The following is a 13,837-nucleotide window of genomic DNA, read 5'->3' as shown; positions in this document are numbered from 1 at the left end:
TTGGTGGGAAGGAAAGTTTGCCTTATTTCAGATGCCGGCAACTGGGGGGCGGAGAGTGGCAGACATCTGTCCAAAGGCGGACTCCCCTGCTGGCAAGCAGGAGGTGAGAGCATTTATAGACAGAGTAGGGGAGGGTGGTTACATGCAGAAACAGCACAGTCATCTCTGTCATCTTCAATTGGTCATCAGTGGTCTGACTAGCATCATCTTGGTTGTTTTAGGTACAGTTAATCTTCAGTTCCGGGGGGCACTTGTTCCCATTTCTCTGCGGTCAGTTCTCAGAATTATGGCAGCTCAAGTCCTGGGTACAGTCTGGTCATTATGTAGTTAACTTCTCCATCTGGGGTTTTGGTATCTATAAGACAGCTCACAGGATATGGCTCAGAATATTATCTACAGCCCTTGAGAAAGAACTAAAGGTCCTTGACTATGCTTAATGGCTACATTATTATTAGTTATTCTCCTTAGACTGTTTTCCTTTGTTTCAGCATTTCTCACTTCTCTGATTAAATTTATTCTTTGACTAAAGTTTTCCACAGGTAAAAGGCAGGCAGAAGACACAGTAGGGGGCAAGGATCATAGAATCCTGCTTCATTTCAAAATTAGGGTGAAGCTTTCACTATTCGGGGAAGGTGACTGGAGAAAGATGAGAATAAAGAAGATCTATGCCCAATAAAAAGAACAAGAATTTAATCACAGTCGTATCAGCCCCCAACCAGGGATCACAGAAAGCCTTAATCATGTCCTGTGGTGTTAAGACAACAACCCTACATTTTCCTGACAACAGATGTTGGTGCTCACATTTTGGTCTTTGCCTCCAAGCACTGGCCTCCTCATAAAGTCAGACAGCTTTAAAAATGTATGTGTGTGTGTGTTTGTTTTATAAACAGAAATATATTTGAGGTTATATGAAAGGAGCAAAATATTTATCTCACCACCCAGTTAAGGACTTTAAAAATATTCATGCCCTATAATGTCCTTTACAACAGTAAAGTAAGTGGGAGCATTGCTTTGAATTTATCAAGAATAACATATATAATTAATGACTCGCCCCTTCTGTCTGCATTGTACTTGCTCAGTTTTTTTCAGGCTTTGGGAAAAGGCTATATATAGGGAAAAACAATGTGTATATGTAATAATAAAGAAATATCTGGTGCTCTGTGACAACCTAGAGGAGTGGGAGGTGGGAGGGAGGTTTAAGAGGGAGGGGACATACATATACCTATGGCTGATTCATGTTGATGGATGGCAGAAACCAACACAATACTGTAAAGCAATTATCCTCCAATTTAAAATATATTTTCTAAAGAAAGAAATAATGTGGACTGTCAATGAAATGAAAAATGACCCATTTGCATACACATATTAATAGTTTGAAGATAGTTCCAGATATTCTCTCTACATTCACCTTTCATATTTAGTGCATAACTGGCATAAGAAGATCTTCAAAATTAGGTAACTCAGATGTATCCTAGTTGAACACAAAAAAGTGAGAAAAAACTAATTTTGCTAAATATATACTAGAGGGTAGAAGACTGTTGGAATTGTAGAAATCTTTTTCAAAATTGATTCTGAAAAAAAAAATTTGATTCTGAAACTAGTGGCAATGGTTGTTCAACAATGCGATAGGACTAAATGCCTCTGAATCATACACATTAAAATGACTGAAATGGAAAATTTTGCTATATGGATTTTATATAATAATTAAAAAAATGACCTTTCTGGGCTTCCCTGGTGGCCAGTGGTTAAGAATCCACCTGCCCATGCAAGGGAGTCTAGTTTGATCCTTGATCCAGGAAAATCTCACATGCCAAGGGTCAACTAACCCTATGCATCATAATACTGAAGCCTGCGTGCCCTAGAGCCTGTGCTCTGCAACGAGAAGCCATTGCAATGAGAAGCCTGCATGCCACAACTAGAGAGTAGACCCCACTTGCCACAACTAGAGAAAGCCTGCACAGCACAGCCAAAAAAATTAAATAATTTTTTTAAGAATGACCTTTGAAAAAAACAACAACCCATAATTCATCTAAATGGGGCTGGAAATCTACTCTGCTAGGAAGCTAAGATCTGAGACTTGAAGGAAAAAAGAACAAACCTGGATTGACTTTGCTAGGATTGCCCATCATTGTCTTTGTTGACAACCTGCGAAATGTTTACAAACTTCAAGGCAAACCTGGGTTCAGTCAGTACAATCAGCAAAGACATGACATGCACTTGGGCCCAGGCAGATGGTACCCAGGTGTCTCTGGATGTTGAATTGGCCCAGTTCCCTACTGATCCCGTAGCAGAGAGGAGCTGGTTTGAGAGCTACTGATCCTAAGAGTGTGCAACAGAGTCAACTGGCCATTAACGGGGCCAGCACAAGTGGCCTTTCATGCCAGAGCCCTGCTGGCCGCCAAGAGGACAATCCCTCTATTCATTTCTTCCCTTTGGACACTGTGGTCTTGGGGCCTTTTGGATGTTTGTTGTTGCAGATGACAGAAAATAGGGGTGGATCAGTGTTATAATAGGATTTTCTTTCTCTTTTTAAAAAAAAATATTTTTTCTTTTTTAAAATTCATTTATTTTTTTATTTAAGGATAATTGCTTTACAGAATTTTGCTGTTTTCTGTCATGAATCATGAATCAACATGAATCAGCCATAGGTATACATATATCCCCTCCCTTTTGAACCTCCCTCCCATCTCCCTCCCCATCCCACCCCTCTCGGTTGATACAGAGCCCCTGTTTGAGTTTCCTGAGCCATACAGCAAATTCTATTTTACATATGGTAATGTAAGTTTCCATGTTACTCTTTCCATACATCTCACCCTCTGCTCCCCTCTCCCCATGTCCATAAGTCTATTCTCTATGTCTATTTCTCCATTGTTGTCCTGTAAGTAACACATGAAGAGATGGCCAACATCGTTCATTATTAGAGAAAAGCAAATCGAAACTACAATGAGATATCACATCACACTGGTCATAATGGCCCTCATTAAAATGTCTACAAACAATAAATGCTGGAAAGGGTGTGGAGAAAAGGGAATGCTCTTGCACTGTTGGTGGGAATGTAAAGTGATACAACCACTATGAAAGACAGTATGGAGATTCCTTAAAAAACTAGGAATAAAACTACCATATGACCCAGCAATCCCACTCCTAGGCATATACCCTGAGGAAACCAAAATTGAAAGAGAAATATGTATCCCATTGTTCACTGCAGCACTATTTACAATAGTTAGAACATGGAAGCAACCTAGATGTCCATCATCAGATGAGTGGATAAGGAAGTTGTGGTACATATATATATATATATATATATATATATATATATATACACAATGGAATATTACTCAGCCATAAAAAGGAACACATTTCAGTCAGTTCTAATGAGGTGGATGAATCTAGAACTTATTATGCAGAGTGAAGTGAGTCAGAAAGAAAAAGATCTATACCATATTCTAACGCATATATACAGAATCTAGAAAAATGGTACTGAAGAATTTATTTACAGGGCAACAGTGGAAAAAAATTATTTATTTATTTATTTGTTTGTGCCAGGTCTTAGTTGTGGCATGCAGGATTTTCCATCTTCATTGCAGCGTGTGGGATCTAGTTCCCTGACCAGGGATCAAACCTTGGCGCCTGCATTGGAAATACAGAGTCTTAACCACTGGACCACCAGGGAAGTCCCAGTAGGGTTTTCTTTAGACTAGGAAAATCCCTGATTTGAAATAAAACAATAGAAAATGGGGAAGGTGAACAACACCAGGCAGCGTAGCTCCTGAGAAAATTACTTTATCCAGACTTTATCTTAAAATATAAGGTGGCCCAGCATGACTCTAGGCCAGGTCATGGATTATTAAAGTGTCATACATCAGATGGCCAACAAGGACATGATGAGATGCTCGTCATTGCTAATTATTGGAGAAATACAAATCAAAATTACAATGAGGTATCACCTCACACAGGTCTGAATGGTCATCATCACAAAGTCTACAAATAACAAATGCTGGAGAGGATGTGTAAATTGGTGCAGCCACTATGGAGAACAGAATGGAGGTTCCTTAAAAAACTAAAAAATAGAACTACCATATGACCCAGCAATCTTACTCCTGGGCAAACCATAATTTGAGAATGCATATATACCCCAATGTTCACTGCACCATTGTTTAGGATAGCCAGGACATGGAAGCAACCTAAATGTCCATTGAGAGATGACTTGATAAAGATGTGGTACATATATGCAATGGAATATTACTTGACCATAAAAAAATTAATGCTATTTGCAGCAACATGGATGAACCTAGAGATGATCATACTAAGTGAAGTAAGTCAGACAGAGAAAGACAAATATCATATGATATCAGTTATATGTAGAATCTTAAAAAGAAAGAGTTCAAATGAACTTATCTACAAAATAGAAACAGGCCCACAGACATAGAAAACAAACTTATGGTTACTAACAGGGAAAGGGTGGTAGAGTGGTAAATTAGAAATTTGGGATTAACAGACAGACCCTACTACATATAAAAAAGATAACCAACAAGGACCTACTGTACAGCACAGGAAACTATACTCAATATTTTCTGATAACTTATATGGGAAAAGAATCTGAAAAAGAATAGATATATCTATATGTATAACTGAATCACTGTGCTTGTTATACACTTGAAACTAACACAACATTGTAAATCAACTACAATAAAATAAAATTTAAAAAAGATGTATCCAGATGAAAATAAATAAATATAATTTTTTAACAAAAGAAATGAAAAAAGAAAATGAAGGTCTTTTCTGGAGGGCCCAACAAACTTCTCAGCTTGCTCAATGATCCAGTTTGGGTCTCATGCCAATTTCTGAACTGATTTAGGGCCATGAATATGGCCCCTGTGACCATCCACCTCCCAGGTCTGGAGGTGAAATTTACCTTCACTAAGGCACATGAGGGGTCCCATGGGTGGGGTTGGGGAAAAGAACCACACAAAATTGGAGCTCTGGTAGCAAGGAGGAAGCAGTGAATGAGTGCTGTGTAAGCACAGAAGGTGCAGAAGGAGGAAGGTGCAGGACGGTATATACAGGAGGCTGACAGTTTTTGTTAAAAAAAAAGAGAGATGGAGAGAGAGATAAATATATATATTCATGTACTCATAAAATACATTAAGATGGGAAGCAGCCAGGTGTCTGGAGACAAGCAAAGGCGAACTTTTCACTCTACACTTATTTGTACCTTAAAAGAAATTTTGTTTTGGCCACATAGCTTGTGGGATCTTAGTTCCCTGACCAGGAATCAAGCTTACCCCCCTGCATTGAAAGAGTGGAGTCTTACAAAATTGGACTGCCAGGGAAGTCCCTATACCTTTAAAATTTTGAACCATGTGAATACATTGGCGATTTGAAAAAAAAAATGAAATTAAAAAAAGTGAACTTTCAGAAGCATGAGAGTGTGAAGGGGCTTGAGGACTCCAGATCTGAACACTTTCAAGGGCTTTGCTGCAGATTAAGTGGACACTATGCTTATGTATTCACCCAGGGTCCCAGAGGGTGACTGTTGGCTTAGATAATCACACACACACACACACACACACACACACACACACACACACACACACACACACACACACACACACACACACACCAAACATAAATTATCAGAGGCAGTGCAGTCTGCATTCATCCTTAGGAAGGATGTCTCTACAGTTACCGCCTCCAATGGGCGGGTCATTTTAGTGACCGTGCAGGAGGGTGGCAGGCCCTTTCTTCTGTTACCAGACTCTGAAGCAGTGGTCCTCAACCAAGGGTGATTTCACAGCCCTCACAGAGGGACCTCTGACAATATCTACAGGCATTTTTGGTTGTCAGGACTTGGGGGTGGGTGCTACAGGTATTAAGTGGTTATTACAAGGGTACTGCTAAACAAGCTAAAATGGGGGCTTCCCTGGTGGTGCAGTGGCTAAGACTCCGTTCTCCCAATCCAAGGGCCCAGGTTCACTTCCTGGTTGAGGAACCAGGTCCCACATGCCACAATTATAGATCCCAAGTGTCCCAACTAAGACCTGGCGCAGCCAAATAAATAAGTAAGGCATGTTAAAATGGACAGGACAGGCAGCCACCCCTCCTTCCCAGTAAAAAACAATCCGTTCCAAAAGGTCAACAGTGCCACTGTTGAGAAACCCAGCTCTAAGGCAAGAAGTACAAGAGCTGAGCTGTCCATGGCCACCATGTAAGAAGATATCTGTCTTCGTAATTGCCACTTGTCTTACTCCCAGATGAGAATTCTTACTAGAATCCTGCCATGAAAAGGAAGTGATGTGGGAAGCGGTGCTATCCAGGCTTTAATGGAGTGCAGACACAACCCTCCCGGTCAGAGTTGGTTTGCTCCGTCCGAGAATGGGATACGGTGCCTGTGGAACTGCCGTGCTGCACTTGTCTTCAGCAGCTCACAGCTGAGAACCAGTTGGATGTTCTCTTTACAGGAATGTTGTGATGACCACCTCCCATGTGCTGAGCCTTCTTCTAATCTGTACAAATGAAATGGAGCAGGACCCTACGGTCCATCCCCCCATGTCCTCTGCCTGCCTTTTGTCTGTGGAAAACTTTCGTCAAAGAGTAAGTTTAATCAGAGAAATGAGAACATGAAGAAACAAAGGAAAACAATCAAAGGAGACTAAATAATAATAAGGTAGTGATTAAGCACAGTCAAGGACCTTTTATTTCTCCTCAAGGGCTATAGATAATATTCTGAGCCATATCTTGTGAGCCGTCTTGTAATACTGAAAGCCCCACCAGGTGGAGAAGTGAACTACATGATGACCAGACTGTAGCCATGACATAACCTGTCACAATAGCAAGAACTGGCCTCAAAGAAATGGAAACAAGCTGACCTTGGAACTGAAGATAACTGTACCTGAAACAACCAAGATGACGCTGGTCAGACCAACGATGACCAACTTCAAGATGACTGTCAGAGCTGCCTGTGCTGTTTCTGCACAGAGCCCCCTCCCTCAGCCTATACAAGCCCTTGCACCCTGATTGTCAGAGAGGGAGTCACTTTTGGACAGATGTCCACCTTTCCCCACCTCAGTTTCCAGCACCTAAATAAAGCAAACTTTCTTTTCCACCAACCTGGGCTGTTGATTGTCTTTTGAGTGGTGAAGGCCCAGACCTCACCAACTTTCGGAAACACAAATACACCTAATCTTCGTCAACTCCACCTCACAGATGAGGCCCAGGTAGGCTAAGGTCACTTGTCACAGTCAGACAACTAGAGACTTGCTGAGGTGACCTCTGACCCCTGGCAGGCTGGTTCCAGAGCCTGACCGATCACATAACACACCCCTGTCCTGCCCCTGCACACCCGAACCATCCTGCCCCTCTGAATGCTCTCGTGAGAAGGAAAACTCTCCTCCATGAAGGTCATTCTGACATACTTTCCAATGAATAATACACTGGAGTGACTATTTTCCCTCATCCTCACCAACAAACAGTGGGTATAATAAAGTTTTAAAGACTTGTCATCAACCCTTATTATTTCTGTTTTTCATCTCCCACCTTAAAATGAAATAATTAAGAATCTTTCCATGTATTTGCATTTGTGTTTTGTGTTTCTTTTTCTATGAGAAGTTTGCCTGTCTTTCTATTGGGATGTTTATTCTTTTCTTCCAGACTTAAAACACTTTGTTTATTAGGAACATGTAACAATTGACCATCCTGTATCACCAGTTTTTTGCCCAGATTTATCTTTTACAGCTTTTACTGTATTTTTCTCTTCCTCCAGACTTAAAACACTTTGTTTATTAGGAACATGTAACAATTGACCATCCTGTATCACCAGTTTTTTGCCCAGATTTATCTTTTATAGCTTTTACTGTATTTTTCTCTTCCTCCAGACTTAAAACACTTTGTTTATTAGGAACATGTAACAATTGACCATCCTGTATCACCAGTTTTTTGCCCAGATTTATCTTTTATAGCTTTTACTGTATTTTTCTCTTCCTGTGCAAAGGAGCTTCATTTTTTTTCTGTCCTTGGATGTATCAGTCTTTTCCTACTTGGCTTCTTGAGTCTGATGTCACCCTTGAAAACTTCTTACCTATAATACATTGGATTGGCCATGTCAACTTAAAGAAGATACACAATGTGAGAGTTGTGAGTTAAAAGCTTTATTGGGGGCAAAATGAGGACTGCATCCTGGGGGACAGCACCTCAGATAGCTCTGAGAGACTGCTCTACAGAGGCAGTGGGGGAAGCTCAATATATAAGATTTTGGTGAAGGGGGAGTTCAGTGCAATCAAGTGCTTACTTTACAAAAGGTTTTCTGTTAGTCACGAGGAGCTGATGTCACCATAAGAGATTTAGTGCCTTTTTAGATATGAAGAGATGCAAGGACTGGGGTCATGCTGTCAGCTTCTGAAAATTAAACACCTGTTCCACCAGTTTCCCTAGAGCACAGAGTGCCTCACTCCATCCTGAACTCTCTGGGGTGTTGAAGGTCAACAGTTACAACAGCACAGGGTTCAATCTCTGCAGAGGCAGATGGCAAATGCCCTTGGCAAGCGCCAATTCACAGTTGACAGCCAAAAGTTCATTTGGCTTTTTTTCCATAAGATGTTAAGGGAAAACTTTTTTAGCCAAAACAAAATTATTCAAAATATTTACCCCCGTTCCCTTTTTACAGATTCTCATCTCAGAACTCTAGTCTTTAGTCCATCTGAAGTTAATACACTAAATTTGAATGTGCTTGTGTATTTTAACATGGGAAGAATCACAGATAGATCATGTATAATCTTAACATACTTCAGATTTCAGTTGAGGTCACTCTGTCTTTTGAGATTTACCAAAAAATCAACCCAAATCCCTGTTGCACACCTGAAGGGAAACCCAACCCTGTTTCCAGGGTTTTGGTCAGTTCCACAGTCAAGTCCTGATTCTCTGCTCTGGCTGAACTGTTGAGCTCGTTTTTTCCCCGACCCTCACCACAGTCTGCTCTCTGTTCCCTCAGCCAGATGAAAACTCCACTTACTGTTTTCATCTGGTTTCAACTTTATTTTCTTGGCCTCCAAAATCACTGTGGACAATGACTGCAGTTGTCAGTAAAAAGACAGTTGCTCCTTGAAAGAAAAGCTATGACAAACCCAGACAACATATTAAAAAGCAGAGACATCATTTTGCTAACAAAGGTCCATATAGTCAAATCTATGGTTTTCCCATAGTCACGTACAGATCTAAGAGTTGGACCATAAAGAAGTCTGAGCACCAAAGAATTGATGCTTTCAAACTGTGGGCTGGATAAGACTCTTGAGAGTCCCTTGGACAGCAAGGAGATCTAACCTGTCAATCAACACTGAATAGTCATTGGAAGGACTGATATTGAAGCTAAAGCTCCAATACTTTGGCCATCTGAGGCCAAGAGCTGACTCATTAGAAAAGACCCTGATGGTGGGAAGGGCTGAGGACAGGAGGAGAAGGGGGCGGCAGAGGATGAGATGGTTGGATGGCATCATCAACTCAATGGACATGAGTTTGAGCAAACCTTGGGAGATGGTGAAGGACAGGAAAGCCTGGAGTGCTGCAGTCCCTGGGGTTGCAAAGTGTTGGACATGACTGAGTGACTGAACAACAAACCACTAAAGCCCCTCCCAGCAGACCTTTCTATGGGGGTGGGGGAAGGGTGCAGCTTTCCTGAGGCTACACCAACAGTAAACTGGACATTAAAGTTCTTTGGTCAATTCATGCTTCACAGGTGTCACTAGTGGTAAAGAATCTGCCTGCCAATGCAGGAGACATAAGAGATGCGGATTCCACCCCTGGGTCAGGAAGATCCCCTGGAGGAGGGCATGGCAACCCACTCCAGTATTGTTGGCTGAAGAATTCCATGGGCAGAGAAGCCTGGTGGGCTACAGTCCATGGGTATGCAAAACATTGGATACAACTGAAGCTACTGAGCTCGGACATGGTCAACTCACCAGTTTTGAAACGGAGCAGGACCGTATGGTCCTTGCCCCCACCACCATGTTCTCTGCCTTCCTTTTGCCTGTGGAAAACTTTAGTCAAAGAATAAGTTTAATCAGAGAAGTGAGAAATGCTGAAACAAAGGAAAACAGTCTAAGGAGAATAAATAATAATAATGTAGTCATTAAGCATAGTCAAGGACCTTTAGTTCTTTTTCAAGGACTGTAGATAATATTCTGAGCCATATCTTGTGAGCTGTCTTATAGATACCAAAACCCCAGGTGGAGAAGTTAACTACATGATGACCAAACTGTAACCAGGACTTGAGCTGCCACAATTCTGAGAATTAATGGCAAAGAAATAGAAACAAGTGCACCCCAGAACTGAAGATTAACTGTACCTAAAACAACTAAGATGACGCTAGTCAAACCACTGATGACCAGTTGAAGATGACTGTTAGAGATGACTGTGCTGCTTCTGCATGTAACTTCTCCCCCCTCTTGTCTATAAAAGCTCTCACCCCCTGCTTATCAGGGGAGGGGGAGAGTCAGCCTTTGGACAGATGTCTGCCACCCTCTGCCCCAGTTGCCAGCATCTGAAATAAAGCAAACTTTCCTTTCCACCAAACTTTCCTTTCCTTTCCTGGCCTGTTTATTGGCTTCTGCTAAGTCGCTTCAGTCGTGTCCGACTCTGTGTGACCCCATAGACAGCAGCCCACCAGGCTCCGCCATCCCTGGGATTCTCCAGGCAAGAATACTGGAGTGGGTTGCCATTTCCTTCTCCAGTGCCTGAAAGGGAAAAGTGAAAGTGAAGTCACTCAGTCATGTCCGACTCTTAGTGACCCCATGGACTGTAGCCTACCAGGCTCCTCCGTCCATGGGATTTTCCAGGCAAGAATACTGGAGTGGGGTGCCATTGCCTTCTCCGTACTGGCTTCTGAGTGGCAAGCAACCGGACCCCACACACATACCTTTTGGTAATAGTTTGGAGTTTCTCACTGACAAATTTCTCTAAGAGTCTTAGGCTTCTACCCATTTTGCTCAAACATATACACTGTATTCTGCTTCCCTCCCACCTTTTTTCCCCTTCCAAACTTCTGTTTGTTTTTGTATACTAGGTGTCACAATTTTCTTGTTGAGCATTCCAGGACAAACCACTCCCTCAGGATTTTGTCTTCCAATCAAAATATTTTCAAAAACAAAAAGAGCATTCTATCATTAAACATATCTTGGTATTATCTATTTAAAAACAAACTTCTCTTTCTGTTACAGTATTATTTTGAAAGTCTTGTCAGTAACGCAAAATTTTCAAATGGCTTCATAGAATTAAGATAATTGTAAGACTTTCATTTTTTAAAAATCAGGCTTTCATTATTACTTATCAATGAATGAAGTTCCTACATCAAAGGATTCTTTCATTCTTAAATTAAGTCTTGCTTAGTAATATTGTGTGTTTCTTGTAAAACATGCTCTCTAAGTATGTCTCAGGGATGTGTAACTTCATAAGCAAGTTCATAAGTAAGACTTTAAAATAGGGATGCTCTGTGAGTGTGTGTATCTGTATGGGAGCCACCTGCAGGATGGTTTTAGAAGTCATGATGCACTAACTCAAGAATAAATTAAGAAGGTGTCCTTTCTCCTCTGTGCTTTGAAACAGTTTAAATGCCATTGGAATCATCTTTCCCTAAAATGGCTTTATTTATATAAGACAAAGTAGACTTCAGAACAAAGAAAATTACCAGAGCCAAGAGGAAAAATACTGTTTTTTGGTTGGACCACACATCTTGTAGGATCTTAATTCCCCAACCAGGGAACAAACCTATGCTCACTGCAGTGAAAGTGCAGAGTCCTAACCACTGGACCACCAGGGAAGTCCCCAAACACTTTTAACTGTAGATGAACAAAGATGATAATTCATCTAGCTTTTTCTCAAAAACCATGTAAGCAAGAAGATAACAGAGTAAAACATTTAAAGTACAGAAAGAAGAACAATACCAATCTAGAATGTCATATCCAGTGAAGCTATCCTTGAAAAGTGAAGGAAGGAAGAGAGAGTTTCTCAGAAGAAAAAAAATCCAGGTAATTTATTACCAGGAGACACACTTTGTAAGATGTTAGAAAAAAAGATCTTCAGAGATAAGAAAATTGTTATTGATCAGAAATTTGATCTATATAAAGAAAGGAAGAACAGTATATATGCAACCAAGAGACAAGATACATAGACATAAAAACACCAAGTTAGGTAAAGAGGCACAGAGGAATATATTCCAAATGAAGAAACAAGATAAAGCCCCAGAAGAACTAAATGAAGTGGAGACAAACAGTCTACCTAAGAAAGAGTTCAAGGTAATGATCATAATGATGATCAAAGAACTCAAGAAAGCAATAGATGAACAGAGCAGGAAGTTAGCGACTTTTAACCAAGACTTAGAAACTATAAAGAGAGACAGTAAAAAGATCAGTCATTGCCAGGGGTTCAGCAGAAGAGGGGAGAGAGATTAATAGGTGGACTACTAGAGTTTTTTAAAGAAAATTTTTTGGCCACACAGCATGTGGGATCTTAGTTCCCCAACCAGGGACTGAGCCAGCACTCCCTGCATTGGCAGCTCGAAGTCTTAGCCATCGGATCACCAGGGAAGTCCCAAGTATTGGACTTCTCTGGGGTGGTGTAACTAGTCTGTGTCATACTGTAATGGTGCATACACAACTATGAGCTCGTCAGAACACACAGAACTGTACAACACAAAGAATGAATTCTAATGTTAAATATGGACATTGTTTTTTTTAAATGTTAAGCCCCTCTGCATTTAATAACTTTTTTCCTTCGGCATATTTTGTCTTGTGTTAATACGCCACTGTGGCTCTCTTACACTCACTGTTTGCATAATATGTCTTTCCCATTCTTTACTTTCAACCTCTCTGAATCTAATGGATTTTTAAAAAATCCAGCCTGACAATCTGTGAATTTTGATTGGAGTGTTTAATCCATGCACATTTGGTGTTTTAATTTATCTAGTTGGAAGTATCTTTGCCATCTGGACATTTGTTTTCTATATGACTCTTGGTTTCTCTATTCCTCCTCTATCACCTCTTTTTTAGTAAGTAGATATTTTGTTGTGTATCATTTTCATTCTTTTGTCAACTTTTGGACTATTTTTGGTTTTAGTTATCTTCCTGCACGCTAGCTCACTTCAGTCATGTCTGACTCTGAAATACCACGGACTGTAACCTGACAGGCTCCTCTGTCCATGAGATTCTCCAGGCAAGAATCCTGGAGTGGGTAGCCATTTCCTTCTCTAGGGGATCTTCCCAACCCAGGGATCAAACCCTCATCTCTTACATCTCTGGCATTGGAAGGCAGGTTCTATACCACAAGTGCCACCTGGTTGCTCTAAGTCTGAAGCACCAAGGAGGGACAGAATTGGAATCAGGAGAACCGATAAGTCACCATGTGGGTACAAACTGCTGACCACACTCTCTCCTGGCTTCTGGAAGCTGATTTGGTCCCATGTCTTCCTCTCAGGGGACTGATTTGGCCTTTGGTCCCTATCTGGCTTGCTGCTCAAGTCCTTGACTTCAGTCTGAGCCTGAGGAATCAGTCCTTCCGACCTGGCTCTTCTTACAGTCACTGGCTGTGATTCCAAGGTTTTCTGATCTCTGAGCAGCCCTACACGCCTGCCAGAATTCAGGAAGGAAGCTCCTGTCTAGGTGCTGAAACCTTGGATCTCAATCAGCTAACACTGAAAGGTTCTTTCCAATTCTTTTATTCCCCAATTGCCTTAAAATAGTACTGGAAACATTTCTCACCTTCTGCTGTTCCCATGTGTCACCTCACTGAATCTCTACAAGGCATCTGTTCCATGCTTTTGACACCTTTCTGCCTGAGTTCAGATAAACAATAC

The 13,837-nt window shown here is 41.1% G+C and overlaps 1 protein-coding gene and 1 non-coding gene across 12 annotated transcripts in view; both read right to left on the bottom strand.

Annotated features, from left to right (window-relative positions):
* TJP1 (tight junction protein 1) overlaps positions 1-13,837 on the bottom strand; it is a 338,414-nt gene that overhangs the window by 298,276 nt on the left and 26,301 nt on the right. The gene's annotated exons all lie outside the window — the stretch shown is intronic.
* Positions 3,602-3,673, bottom strand: TRNAG-UCC (transfer RNA glycine (anticodon UCC)). Its single transcript has one exon. It is a non-coding gene; the product is annotated as a tRNA-Gly (tRNA).

This window comes from Giraffa tippelskirchi, chromosome 12, assembly GCF_054371585.1.
Source record: "Giraffa tippelskirchi isolate mGirTip1 chromosome 12, T2T-mGirTip1v1.2.pri, whole genome shotgun sequence".
Lineage (NCBI taxonomy): Eukaryota > Metazoa > Chordata > Mammalia > Artiodactyla > Giraffidae > Giraffa > Giraffa tippelskirchi.
Note: the sequence above shows the minus strand (reverse complement) of the source record. Positions and strands in the feature narration are given on the sequence as shown.